Raw genomic sequence first — 12357 nt, forward strand, 5'->3', positions numbered from 1 at the left:
CGTCTAAAATGGAGGAAAGCGCCGAAGTTTGGCGTCTCAGGGTACTCGTGCGTAGACCCTTCTCCAACCCAGCTTGTAGAAATCTAAGGACCGTAGGTACCCCTGCCCGTAGTGGGTCAAGGCCATTAATCTTAGCCCATGAACAAAAGGTTGCCCATGTCATCTGATATATTCTGTGTGTGGATAGGCGCCTTGCCGCCAAGATAGTTTGTTGAACCGCCACGGGGTAGCCCTTATGCTCTAGTGCCTTGCGCTCAACCTCCACGCGTGCAGGCACAACCAATCTGGGTCCGGGTGGAGGAATGGCCCCTGACTCAGCAAGTCAGGTCTCATGGGCAGGGTCCATGGTTCCTGTAGAGAGAGGTCCAGCAGGTCTGAGAACCAAGGACGTCTTGGCCAGAATGGTGCCACCAGGATAACTTCTGCTTCCTCGGCCACCGCTTTCCTGATGACCATCCGCAGAATCGTTAGAGGCGGAAACGCGTAGAGCAGGACTCCCCGTGGCCACCTGGATGTTAAGGCATCCACTTGTTCTGCCTGAAGGCAAAGGTGCCAGGAAAAGAATCTCGTGCACTTGTGATTCAGGGGTGAAGCAAAGAGGTCCACCGCCGGTAACCCCCATTATCGGGCTATCTGTTGGAAGACCTCCGGGTGTAGAGCCCACTCTCCCAGGTCCAGGTATTGTCTGCTTAGCCAGTCCGCTAAGACATTCGCTTGACCCGCCAGGTGCTCCGCCATTATGGATTTTAGGTGGATTTCCGCCCAAGAGAACAGTGCGTCCGACTCTCTCATCAGGGCCCGTGATCTTGTGCCCCCTTGGTGATTTATGTGGGCTTTCGTTGTTACATTGTCTGTGCGTACGAGAACGTCTTGGCCTTCCAATAGGTCTCGGAAACTCAGTAGCCCCAGACGCACCGCCTTCAGCTCTAACCAGTTTATGTTGTGGTTGAGGTCCTTTTGACCCCAAACCCCTTGAGCTTGCTGATTCGCACAATGTGCTCCCCATCCAATCAGGCTCGCATCTGATGTAAGGATGCATCTCTGCTTGAATTCCAAGGAAATTCCTTGGCCTATCGCTGGTGAGGTCCACCACGCTAGTGATGTTCGTACCTTCGACGATAGCTTCACCCAGACGTTCCTCCTCTCCATAATGTTCTCCTGATAGGGGAGGAGGAGCCACTGCAGAGGCCTGGAATGCCATCTTGACCAGGGTGTGCAGTCGAAGCAGGCAACCATCAGCCCCAGAAGTTGTGCTAAGCGCATAAGCGGGACCTTCCTCTCGCGTAGGCACGAGGAAACCATCTTGGATATCTTTAGCCTCCTCTCTTTCGGAAGTCGAACTACGCCTGCCTGTGAATCGAACAAAACTCCTAGATGTACTAAAGTCTGTGACGGCTGTAGATGGCTTTTTGCCATGTTGACTAGGAAGCCGTGCTCCCGCATGATCCGTACCATGTGACGAACTCTCACCTCTGCATCTGCTGCAGAATGGGCTCGGATTAAAACATCGTCCAGGTACGGATATGCATGAATACCCTGCATCCGGGCATGGGCGATGACTGCAATCATCAGCTTTGTAAATACTCTCGGCGCTGACGAAAGGCCGAATGGAAGGGCCACGTACTGGTAATAATGGCTGTTGTATGCAAAACGAAGGTAACGTCTGTAATCCGGGTGAATCGGTACATGCAGATAGGCTTCTGACAAATCGAGCGAGGCCAGCCAGTCCCCAGGGAGAACTGCTGCCTTGATGGACCTGAACGACTCCATCCTGAAATGTCTTTTCCGCACGTAGCGATTCAGCCTTTTGAGGTCCAGTACCGCCCTCCAAGAGTTGTCCTTTTTCGGAACGAGGAAGAGTAGGGAAAAGACTCCCTCGGAAATCTGATGACTGGGAACCGGTTCTATTGCCCAAATGTCCATCAGATGTTGGATGGCAACCTGCATCAGTTTCCTTTTCACAGGGTTTTTTGAAAGGGGGGTATTGAAGTAAAAATCTGGGGGAGGGGCAGTAAATTCTATGCGGTACCCCTGAGATACAGTTTGGAGGACCCAACGATCTGTAGACGTGTCCTCCCAAACCCTGGCAAAGGCCCGCAGTCTGCCCCCTACGTGGGGCCAGTCATTGCTTACGGTTACGTCGATCCTGTCCGGCACCGAACGAACCGCCTCTTCTCCCAGCACCTCTGGGCTTTGGATTCCAGGACTGACACCATGGCTGCCTGAACTGGTTTCCTTTGAACTCCCTGACGTTGTCTCTGAAGCCAGAATTTCCTGGTCTGCCATAGGATCTAAAGGGACGAAAGGAAGTTTGAAAGGAGTTTCCACCACGAAAGGACCTTCTCGCCTCGCCCCGTCCAACCGGCATTGCCTTTTTCTTATCTCTTGTTTCTACAAGCACCGGATCCAGCGCTTCCCCAAATAGCTTAACCCCCAAAAGGGGGTAGCAGCCAGGGTCGTTTTTGACTTCGAGTCAACGTTCCAGTGTCTCAACCACAGCCCCCTACGGACCGCCACATTAGCCGCCATAGCCCTGGACGCATGTTGTAGACAGTCCAGGCTTGAGTCCGCCACAAGTGCGGAAGCCCTGGCAATTTTGTTTAAACCTTGTCGTAGTTTTGTCATCTCTGGTGGTACTAATTTGGCCAATTCTTTCGTCCACAGGATCGTTGCCCTTGCGAAGATAGAGTTGGTGGCCGCTGCCCGGATGACCGTTGCTGAAGCCTCGTGTGCCTTTTTTAACAAATGATCTGTCTTCTTTTCTTCAGGCGACTTTAAAAACTCCTCGCCTTCTTTGTTCACCAATGCTCCAGTCACCAATTGGGCCACCGGAGCATCGACCACAGGAACGGCTATGAGTGACATAATATCATCAGGTAATGTATATAACTTTTTTGGGAAGTTAAAAGCGGGTTTTGATGCCACCAGAACCCCCCATTCTGCCAACATCACCTCCTTAAACTGCGATGGAAAGGGAACTGTGGCAGAAGAGACTGAGGTTGAAGGAAAAACCTCCTGGTCCAGGCCAGTTGCTGGCTGGGAACTAGATTCGCTAGACACATCTTTGATAGCCCTTTTGGCTTTCGCTAACAGGATCTCAAATTCAGTAATTGAGAAGAGCCGTGACGTAGAGGGCCTATCTGATGGGGCTTGCTCATCCGAGAGCTCCCCTTCCTCCTTTTCGGACTCGTCGTCTGAATCTGAACTCGAGTCCCTGGGGCTGCTAATATCACGGGGAATGGCATCAGGCACCCTGTGGGCTGCAGGCGCCTCTTGGGTTTCCTGCTGAGATCCTGCCATCGGAACCTTAGGCAAACACGAGCGTTTCACCACGGGGGAGTCCTCAACCTCCACCACCCTCCTGTGGCGCCTCTTTCTCGCATGTCTAGCTAGCCAGACCCTCTCTCCCACAGGAATAGTCTGCCTAGCCGGGCTGGAGTCTGGGGAGGATGAGAAGGAAGGACGCCTCCCTCTGCATGGTAAAGGGACATGCATGGCTGTCTGCACGGAGCTACCCGGGACTAGGTTAGGAGTGCTGCCCGTCCCTTGCAAACCTGAACTTTGCACAGAGTTAAGTAGCGCAGGGGCAGTCCCTTGTGCAGAACCTTGTATAGCTAGGAGAGGAGACACAATTGCCAAGCAGTTTTTCTGCACAAAGGCACTGAGCCAGGCAAGCTCCTTCGCTGAGAGCATTTCCCCGCCTGGTTCCACCGCGCCTCCCTCTGTCGTCTCACTCACGGAGGCATTACTCACGGAGGAAGAAATATTCTACACACGCCCCAATTCTCCCAGGCGTGATTCCGGAGGCGCAAGCACGACAGTTTTGTCTAACACCACTGAGGGTGCTTGGATTGCTGCCGTGAATGGTGCTAAAACAGAACCGGCCGGCTGGGCAAGCACAGAGGGCGGTTTGGCAGCAGCCAAAATGGCGGTCGTCATTTGCGCGGGAAGAGCCGTTGGCCCCTTTCCTGGTTGCTGCTCCTTCACTGCTTTTATCTGTAGCCCTTCGCTCAGCGGTGATTTGGCTAATAAAGCCTTCTTCTTCTTCTTTTTTGTTTTAGCACCGTCCTCCTTCAAATGCTTTGATTCCTTAATAGCCTTTGAGTGCTCTTTTGTTTCCTGCCTCGGGTGTTCTTTACTGCTACTGCACCCAGGCGCGCTCCCAACTGGCAGTAAACCCAACGCCACAGGCGCTTTGTTTTCCCCAGTCCCCGAGGGAACTATTGGGGACTCAATAGCCAAAGGGACATCAGACAGTGGTCCCTCAGAGAGAGGACCCGTCAACATATCGCCCATATGTGCAATCTCCATTAACACAGCCGAATGAGAACGAATGAGGGGGGGAATGCGGGAGCTGAAATTGACCAGAAGTCAAAGAGCGGAACTCACGGAGCCAGCACTCCACCGACCGAAGCTTCAACCAGGAAATAACAACTCCTTTCCCCCCCTAGCACACAGTAGAATCAAAGGCAGAAAGAATAGCTGAGCCAGCTGAATAGAACTGTCCTGGAGCGAAGACAGGACCAGAACTGGGTATATTGGGGCTCGACAGAGGGAGTACTGAGAGTGCTCAATTCTTATTGGCCCTGTCTTGGAGCATGCAGTGACTGACAACCCATCTGATGACGGATGCCCTCCCCATACTTGGAAAAAGGCAGGATGCACTTTTAAAATAATACACCTACTGTACAAGTGTTCATTTAGATATCTCAAAATTCCACATATTTAGTGTAATTATTTATGTCATAATCCCTTTCCCTGCTAAATGTAACAAATAGTATTACTAAAATCGGGGGGGGGGAGAGATTTTAATATAGTGTAAGAGCAACAGGTGCTTCGGTTTAGCATCATTTAATTATTCACATTAAAATTATGTTCTTTCTGGAAGATCAGGGATATGCCATGGGTCCCCTCACCCCCAACCTTCCTCCTGATGTGTGGGTCCCCTCCTCTCTGGGGATTCTGGGAGTTGTAGTCCAACAATATCTGGGAGCCCAAGGTTAAGAAACCCTGCTATAGGTCAGTTCTAACTGGCACCTACCATGCAACGAGGAGGGAGAGTAAGCAAATCCCACTGCCCGTAATCACATGTGGGTGGTGGTCAGCCATCTGAACCATGCCTCACACTATTTAAATACTGCTTGAAAACAGTATTTAAATCAGGTGCAAGGGGTAGTTCAGGTTGTCTCTCCTCCACACAATTATGTGAACTGAAAAGGTGTGCTGGGAAGAGGGACATGTGCTCCTCACTGCATGATAAACAGGGATGGTCAAACATATTGTCTGAATGACCTATACCTAAGTTTGTTGGACAATATCTATGATTCATAAAATTTGAAGTAAAGAAAGCAGTACAGGAAACAGGACACTCCTTTCTGGTTATTTGAGTTGGTCCTTGCAGGCCCCAGCTAAGTCGGTACCAATGGAGAAAATGGGGAAATGAGCAGGTGGGCATACATGAAAGACGATGTACATCTCTTTGTCAATACATGATGTATGTGCATGCACACCTATTTGTGACTGTTATAGAAGAGTGTGAGTGTGGGAAAGGAAGCACTGCTCTGACACTGTAGCCTAAGGCAGATATATTCTTAGCTACAACCCTTTTAAAGTGGACACTCTAACCCCTAGGCAATAAAGTTCACTGGTTTACAATATGGTAGTACCTTATAAGTGGAGCTCTCTTCTGTAGAATGCTATCAATATAATAATCTTGTTCTTTATTAGTAGTAGACTTCCAATATATTCGACACACTGAAAAATCCGAGGTGAGGGATGCCTAAGGAGTTCAAAATACCTGGTATAAGTGTACATGGTGATAAAATCAGAGTCTGGAAGAAGGAATAATTTCATTATGAACAGGGATAAGTGAAGAGTATCTCTATGATCTGAGCAAAGTGATTTTATCACAGATTTCAAGTATTCAATGCAGAGATGGAAAGAGAAAAAATGGAAATAAACTGCCAGTTACACATTTAGGACATGATCTCAAGCACATTTGAATAAGAATGAGCCCCACTGTAATTCAAGGGAGCTCCCATATAATAGATGCAATTCAGAGAATTTTAAGCCTGCCTTAGTTCCACCAATACCAATGGAAGTTAAACTCTTAGCTGCATAGGCGGAAGGGGGGGCAGCCAGGGCACGTGCCCTAGGCGCCACTGAGGTGGGGGCACCATGCCAGTTCCTGCCACCCCCACCCCATTGCCCACCTGCCCAGCCCCAGGGCCCCTCAGCCACTTGCCTTCAGCTCCGGCCTAGGATCGGTGAGGCCTAGGATCGGAGCAGCCTGCAAACTGAAGAGCTCTTCTCTCCCCGCCTCTCACCTGATCGGCGGGTAGGTGGGGCTTCCAGAGAGGCCTCCAAGTTGGCCTCCCTGAAGCTTGAACTCAGCAGGCCCCAGCAAGCCAGGAAGGAGGCTGGCAGAGCTCCCTGCAGCAGACCAGACCATCCAGCACAGCTTTTGCAGGTAGGCTGTGAATTCCTTTTTGTGGTTACCCCCATATATAGGGATCTGCTTGCCATAGGGCTTTGATATGGGTGGTGGGGCGAGACTGAGAAGTCTCTGAATATTTAATTTAAAACAGACTGGAAAATGTGCTGGCTTTAAAAACAAAAACTATCTAAGGCGTATAAGTGGCTTGTTTCATGTCAGAAAAGTACAAAAACTTCTGGAACAAATATTTATTTATTCATTCATTCATTCTTTCATTCATTTATAAATGCACTTATGTTCAAGTTATTTTGCAACCCAGAAGGTCTGAGTGAGAACTGTGAAGCATGTGTTGTGCTTTTATTTTATTTTATTTTTCTTGTCTGTGAACTGCTCTCTTGCAGTCTTGCAGTCTCTTGAAGTCTTGCAGGGACTTCAGGGTAAATCTGGCCAACATGTGAATGCAGCACCTCCATTCCAGAGGAGATGTGTGTTTAAGGGCTTTAAAAGCCTCCTGTGAAAAACCTCCTGGAATCAAACTTTACTGAATTTGTTCAGAATTCTGAGAAAACAAACATAGGCTCACTCTGCATGGTTGAAAGTCTCCTTTGCTAATCTGCAGCGAGGGGGCCATTTTAATAATTAGCGTTGTTAGTGTGTTCTAGGCATTAAGAGTAGCACAAATATATAGTACTCAATGTATATCACTATATACTGTGAAGTGTGCATGTGTGTATTCAGTGAAATGTATTTCCAGGCAGCATACTTATTTTGAAACTAGTATTTTGAAGCCCGTTATAATAACGGGTGCTAGCCTTTTCCTCTCCTCTTTATTGGTTGTTTTTTTTTTTTTAAATACTGCCGCCGCTGTTGCCGCCGAAGTCCCACCCTCCCTCCCTCCCAACTTCCGAGACCACCTTACCCCGGCCCGTGTCAGTTGAGCAAAGTAAGTCCTTAACTGAAGAGGGAGAGAGGAGCTCGTAAGCAGTGCTCCTCTCTGAGCAAAGGCTCTGCCCGAACTGGCACTTTAGGCGGAAAGGACGCAAGAGGCGTCCTTTTCGCTCAAAGCGCCAGTTCGGGAAGAGGCTTTGTAGAGGGAGGAGCACTGCTTGCGAGCTCCTCTCTCCCTCTTCAATTGAGGTCTGTCTTTGCTCAACTGTTACGGGCCGGGGTAAGGTGGTTTCGGAAGTTGGAAGGGAGGGTGGGGCAACTGCGGCGGCGGCATTTTCAGTTTAAGTTTTATTTGGCCTCCGTTCGGCCCCCGGTCCCGGCCTCCGTCTCCCTGGGCCGGTCTGGACCCCTGCCGCCATTCCCCCTCCCACCACCCACCGTGGCCCGCGGCTCCGGCCGGGCCAGCCACCCACGGCTCCGGCGGGCCCGCCACCCACCGCCACCGCCCGTGGCTCCGCTGGGCCCACCGCTGCCCGGGCCCTCTGCCTTGTCGCCTCGGCGTGTCCTCTGGCCAAGGCGGCAGCGGCCAGTGTCCCCCGCCGCCGCTCACCCGGCTTCTTCTGGGCGGCCGCTTCTGGCCGCCCAAGATGGCCACCGGGTGCCGGTGGTCGTGTCTCCCATGCTCTGTTCTGGGCATGCGCTCCGCTGGGGGCCCACTTTGAGGGGCTGGGGGCCCATTTTAAAATCTCATCTTGGCCCATTCCAACCTCGCTATGCCCCTGGCGGTCACTACACATGGGTTTCTGCACAACACCTGCACAGAAGAAACTTCCATGTAGAAAATGTGTCTCTTGTAAATTGACCCTGAATTTTCCATCCATGACTGGGATATTTGAGAGTTAGAGTCAATAATAAAAGAACAGCACACTGCTTGTGACAGGAAGGGGCAAATTACAATGATTTCTTAGTGTGGCAGGGGCTGGTTTTGGCCCTGGCAGAACTTGGCTGTCTGCTCTTGTTGAAAATGCTTCTGTCTAGTGTGGCAAACTAATGTATCCTCCTCCCTCCTGGTGTCAAAGTAAGCACTAGTGTGGTGAATGCACATATACCCCATCATGAGCCAACAGTCATCATAAGACAAAGGCTGGCAGGAATCATTCACTGGTTTATAGACCCACCACCACCACCACCACCTTCTTCTTCCCCTATTTTGCTAGTGGCTGTTTGGGCAGGTGATCCTCTAGGACAAAGTCATGTTTTTTAAAAAGAATGAGATGAGACAGAGAAAATGACACTTGGAATCCTCACATAACTCCTGACTGTTGTTCTAAGTCTTTTACAGAGATGGCTCATGTTTTCAGGTTTTAATCAACAACCATGTCTAGATGGTGCAGTGTTCCTTTTAACAAGGATTTCCAGATATTGTTGACTACAAGTCCCATCATTCCTGCTTGGACAGTGGCGCAATTTCAGTGCTTGCCCTAGGTGCTATTTTCCCTAGTTACGCCTCTGCTTAGCTGTGCTTTTAAGTGCCTTTGATTTCAGTGGAAGCTAGGTAAACCAAATGTTTAGGCTATGGGCATTAGGAAACAAAGCAATTTAATAAAAAATTTAAATTGTGGAATAGTTACAAATATCTGCGATTAAACACTATTTCCCTTCAATTCAAGAGCAACCAATCCAATGTCTCTAATTCTGAGAATTTAAATAGGAAAAAAATCAAACTATACTTAGAGCAAACCAAAACAAGATTAAAACCCTCTATAGACTAAAACCCTTCTCTGTAGCTGCTCTTGGCCTGTGGAATGCACTCCTGGAAGATATCTGCAGTTTGGGCTTGTCGCTGGCCTTCAAGAGAGCCCCAAAAAACTAACTTCTTTGGCTTGGCCTTCCAAGGTTTTCTAAATTGCTCTTAAGTATTTTTAATTATTTTTAAATGGCTTTGAATTGTTTTAAATTTATTGTGTTATTATTTTGAGCAGTTTCTTTTAAGTTGTGTTGTTGTTTTTTTAACTTCTTGTGCACCGCCCAGAGTGTTTGTGTTGCGGGGAAAATTCCCTCTAGAATCTAGCCTTCCTGTTTGATTCAGCCACTTGCGTTCATCCTTCTATCACTTGGATAGAGAATGGAGCATCTTGCCAGAACCAAAGAGGATTAGACTCAATTCTCGCCGATATACTTGTTGTCTTAACTGAATGGAGCCAAACAACAAGGGTGCGTTGCTCAAAGAAAGCACTTTATTTCATGTCATGAAAGGCACGAGTATCATCAGAGAGCATCTGGGTGATACTGCGCGCCTGAGTCATACAGTTAGGTAGTTTTTATAGGTTTCAAACATACATGCATATCAATAAAGCAATTAATACACATCATTAGTTATCAAACTTACATATTCCAGATGTGTCATCTAGAGCCTGAGAAGATGAGTTACTACCTGGCTTTTATGACAACTTTAATCCCTATGGTATCTCTTCGTACCAGCCAGACCCTCTTTCTGCTGACTGAGGAATTCAGCTAATGGCCTGTGTTTGACCACTCCTGGTACCTGCTATCTCTGGTGGGCCTCTCAACCCACATTCTTGAGAGGGGGGCCTCTTGCTCTTAACTCTGGCCTCCGAGAGGCTTCTCAACTCTGAATAACCTGCTAGCTTTATATTCCATTATACTTTTAAGTTATACTTTGATACACACTTTTATATACTTATTTGTAGGCCTGGATTAAACAACTCATTATCATTTGTATGGGACTGTATAAAAATGAAATACATACATACATAGCTGCAAGCAGCAAGCATCAAATTAAGAACTGAACACAACACAATCAATTAAGAGGTTCACCCTACCACCAGCTCTTCCAGACAATAGCAAATACATTCTGGTCAACTAGATGCAGAATTTGTGGTCCAAAGGTAGGCATATCATTACTTTGAATGTCAGAATCTATACCTGAAAGCACAACTTATATAACAGATTCAGCAGCTCATAGGGTGCAGAACTGAAGTCAAATGTAAGCTTAAATATAAGCAAAAATACTTTTAAGGCAAAATGGGATTTACTTCTTAGCAAGTAGAGATGAGAGCCAGCACAGTATAGTGGTTAGAGTGTTGGACTAGGACCAGTGAGATCCAAGTTCAAATCCCCATTCAGCCATGAAACTCACTGGGTGACTCTGGATCAGTCACTTCTCTCTCACCTAGCTTACCTCAGAGTTGTTGTGAAGATTAATATAAACCATGTACACCATTCTGGGCTCGTCAGAGGAAAAGTGGGATACAAGTGTAAAAATAAATAAATAAGTACACAGAACTTGTGCTTCATGTTCCCAATTTCCACACACAAACTCAACTAGAAATATATGGGCTTTCCCAAGGATGGATGCAAGGGAAATCAGGAGCCATTTGTAGAGATCTTTCTCCCACCCACAAAGAAGTTTCACAAAGCAGAGCTGTGCTTTTTGGTCAATGTGGCAGGACACACATACTATGCAGTCTCTGCTCTCTTGAGTTTAATATTAACTTGGCATAGATGTGTTCTATTAATGAACCTAAGGTTGCTGTGGGCTCATGTGCTCCCCCTGCTCTCTCATGCATGAGAGGAGAGCAAAGGCATTCACTTCCATTTTAAAACACAAACTGCAGTTCCAAGTTTCATATGAACCTGAGGAGGAATTGTAACTTGTTAACTAAGTACAGACAGAAGAAGCCAGGATAATTAACCACAGTTTGATCCTGGTTTGGATATCCTGATTCTAATTAGTTAATAAACAACAGTTCCTCAAATGCATACATAATGCAGAATCAGAGTTTTGTTTTAAAAAGTGAAAACAAAATTGCTTGACTCTCCTCTCGGGTGCAAGGAAGAGAGTACAACAAGGCACCATGGCTCCTTCAGGTTCATTCACACAGCATTAAGCCACGGTTTAGTGTTACATCTGAACAAGGCCATTACACAACAGAAATACATGATCATGAATTTCTGGAACCATTTTAAACACATTTTCTCACTTGATTCCTTTTGCACTAAAGCACAAAAGACTAAGTACTTCATTAAGAGATCTAAAAACAGCAACATAAGTCCATGATATTGTATTAGTTTTTTTTAAATTTATATTTTAAGTTGTTTTAATTGTGTTCATGTTTTAATTATTGTTGTGTTTTTAATTGTAAACCACCTGGAGATTTGTATATGGGGCAGTATAGAAATGTACCAAATAAATACATAAATAATAAATATTACAGTTCTCACAGGCAAAATGAGCTTTAGAAAAATCTGTGGGATTTGCTTGCAAAATTGGAATGTGAGAGTTTTAATAATTTTCTGTCTCGTAGTTTATCTAAGATGTCCTTGCTGGATGGATACCGGTTGTACTTGCCTTAGAGAGTTCCACAATGAGGTCATAAACTTCCTGGCCAGCTTCACAGGTACGTAACACATCTCTCACAGCTTTAAAGAACAGACTATTTGGAGTCCTTTTACGGATGCTGTCTTCTTTGTTCACCTTTGGTGGAGCAAGATTTAATGCACTGCCCAAGTTTAGTGGCTTGCACACCTTTAAAAACAAACAGATTGCTTAGGAACCGATGTTTTACAGCAGGCATGGCCATATAATTCAGGACCCAGTCCGGTTCTCAATAGCACCCCCACACACACACACTGGCCTTACTCCTTTAACAACCTAATGATTAAGCAGATGAAGCACAGATATAAGTGGTGAGAATAACTTCAAGGAGAGATTCTACAAATCTCATTACCAGCTTCCAAGTTTTCCATAAACTGCAGAGGTTATGAGAGAAGAAATATGCTGCTTCTGCATTCTGAAAAACCCCTGCTAGAAATGACACAATCTTTTCCACCCCAGTCCTCCAGAATAGTGTTCCTAGATTTTAAGTAGCAAATGCTCCCTCCCTAAACTTCTGAAAAAATAAAGAAATACCTCAATTTCCTAATAGATTTTATATTTAGAGTAATGTGCGCCATACACTTTTATTTATTCAGACGTTTGCCCCTTAGGGATGCTTCTCTCCTTCCGACTG

At 46.8% G+C, this 12357-nt stretch overlaps 1 protein-coding gene and 1 long non-coding RNA gene across 14 annotated transcripts in view; one reads left to right on the forward strand and one right to left on the reverse strand.

Annotated features, from left to right (window-relative positions):
* The window catches only part of LOC128322457 (nuclear transport factor 2-like), a 25977-nt gene extending 18102 nt beyond the window's left edge, over window positions 1–7875 (reverse strand). For 3 of the 11 annotated variants that reach the window (XM_053243737.1, XM_053243743.1, XM_053243742.1), the window contains exons 1-2: window positions 7852–7875; window positions 5667–5779 (exon numbers count right to left, since the gene is read on the reverse strand). The gene's annotated coding sequence lies outside the window, so the exon portion shown is untranslated. Of the gene's footprint in view, window positions 1–5666; window positions 5780–7355; window positions 7445–7851 lie in introns of those variants that run through there. The other 8 variants (XM_053243732.1, XM_053243735.1, XM_053243734.1 and 5 more) reach the window with 3 other exon arrangements.
* The window catches only part of LOC128322459 (uncharacterized), a 26887-nt gene continuing 20783 nt past the window's right edge, over window positions 6254–12357 (forward strand). For 2 of the 3 annotated variants that reach the window (XR_008305726.1, XR_008305727.1), the window contains exons 1-2: window positions 6254–6469; window positions 11653–11745. This is a non-coding gene — a long non-coding RNA (uncharacterized LOC128322459). Of the gene's footprint in view, window positions 6470–7518; window positions 7574–11652; window positions 11746–12357 lie in introns of those variants that run through there. The other variant, XR_008305728.1, reaches the window with a different exon arrangement.

This window comes from Hemicordylus capensis, chromosome 4, assembly GCF_027244095.1.
Source record: "Hemicordylus capensis ecotype Gifberg chromosome 4, rHemCap1.1.pri, whole genome shotgun sequence".
NCBI classification, from domain to species: domain Eukaryota; kingdom Metazoa; phylum Chordata; class Lepidosauria; order Squamata; family Cordylidae; genus Hemicordylus; species Hemicordylus capensis.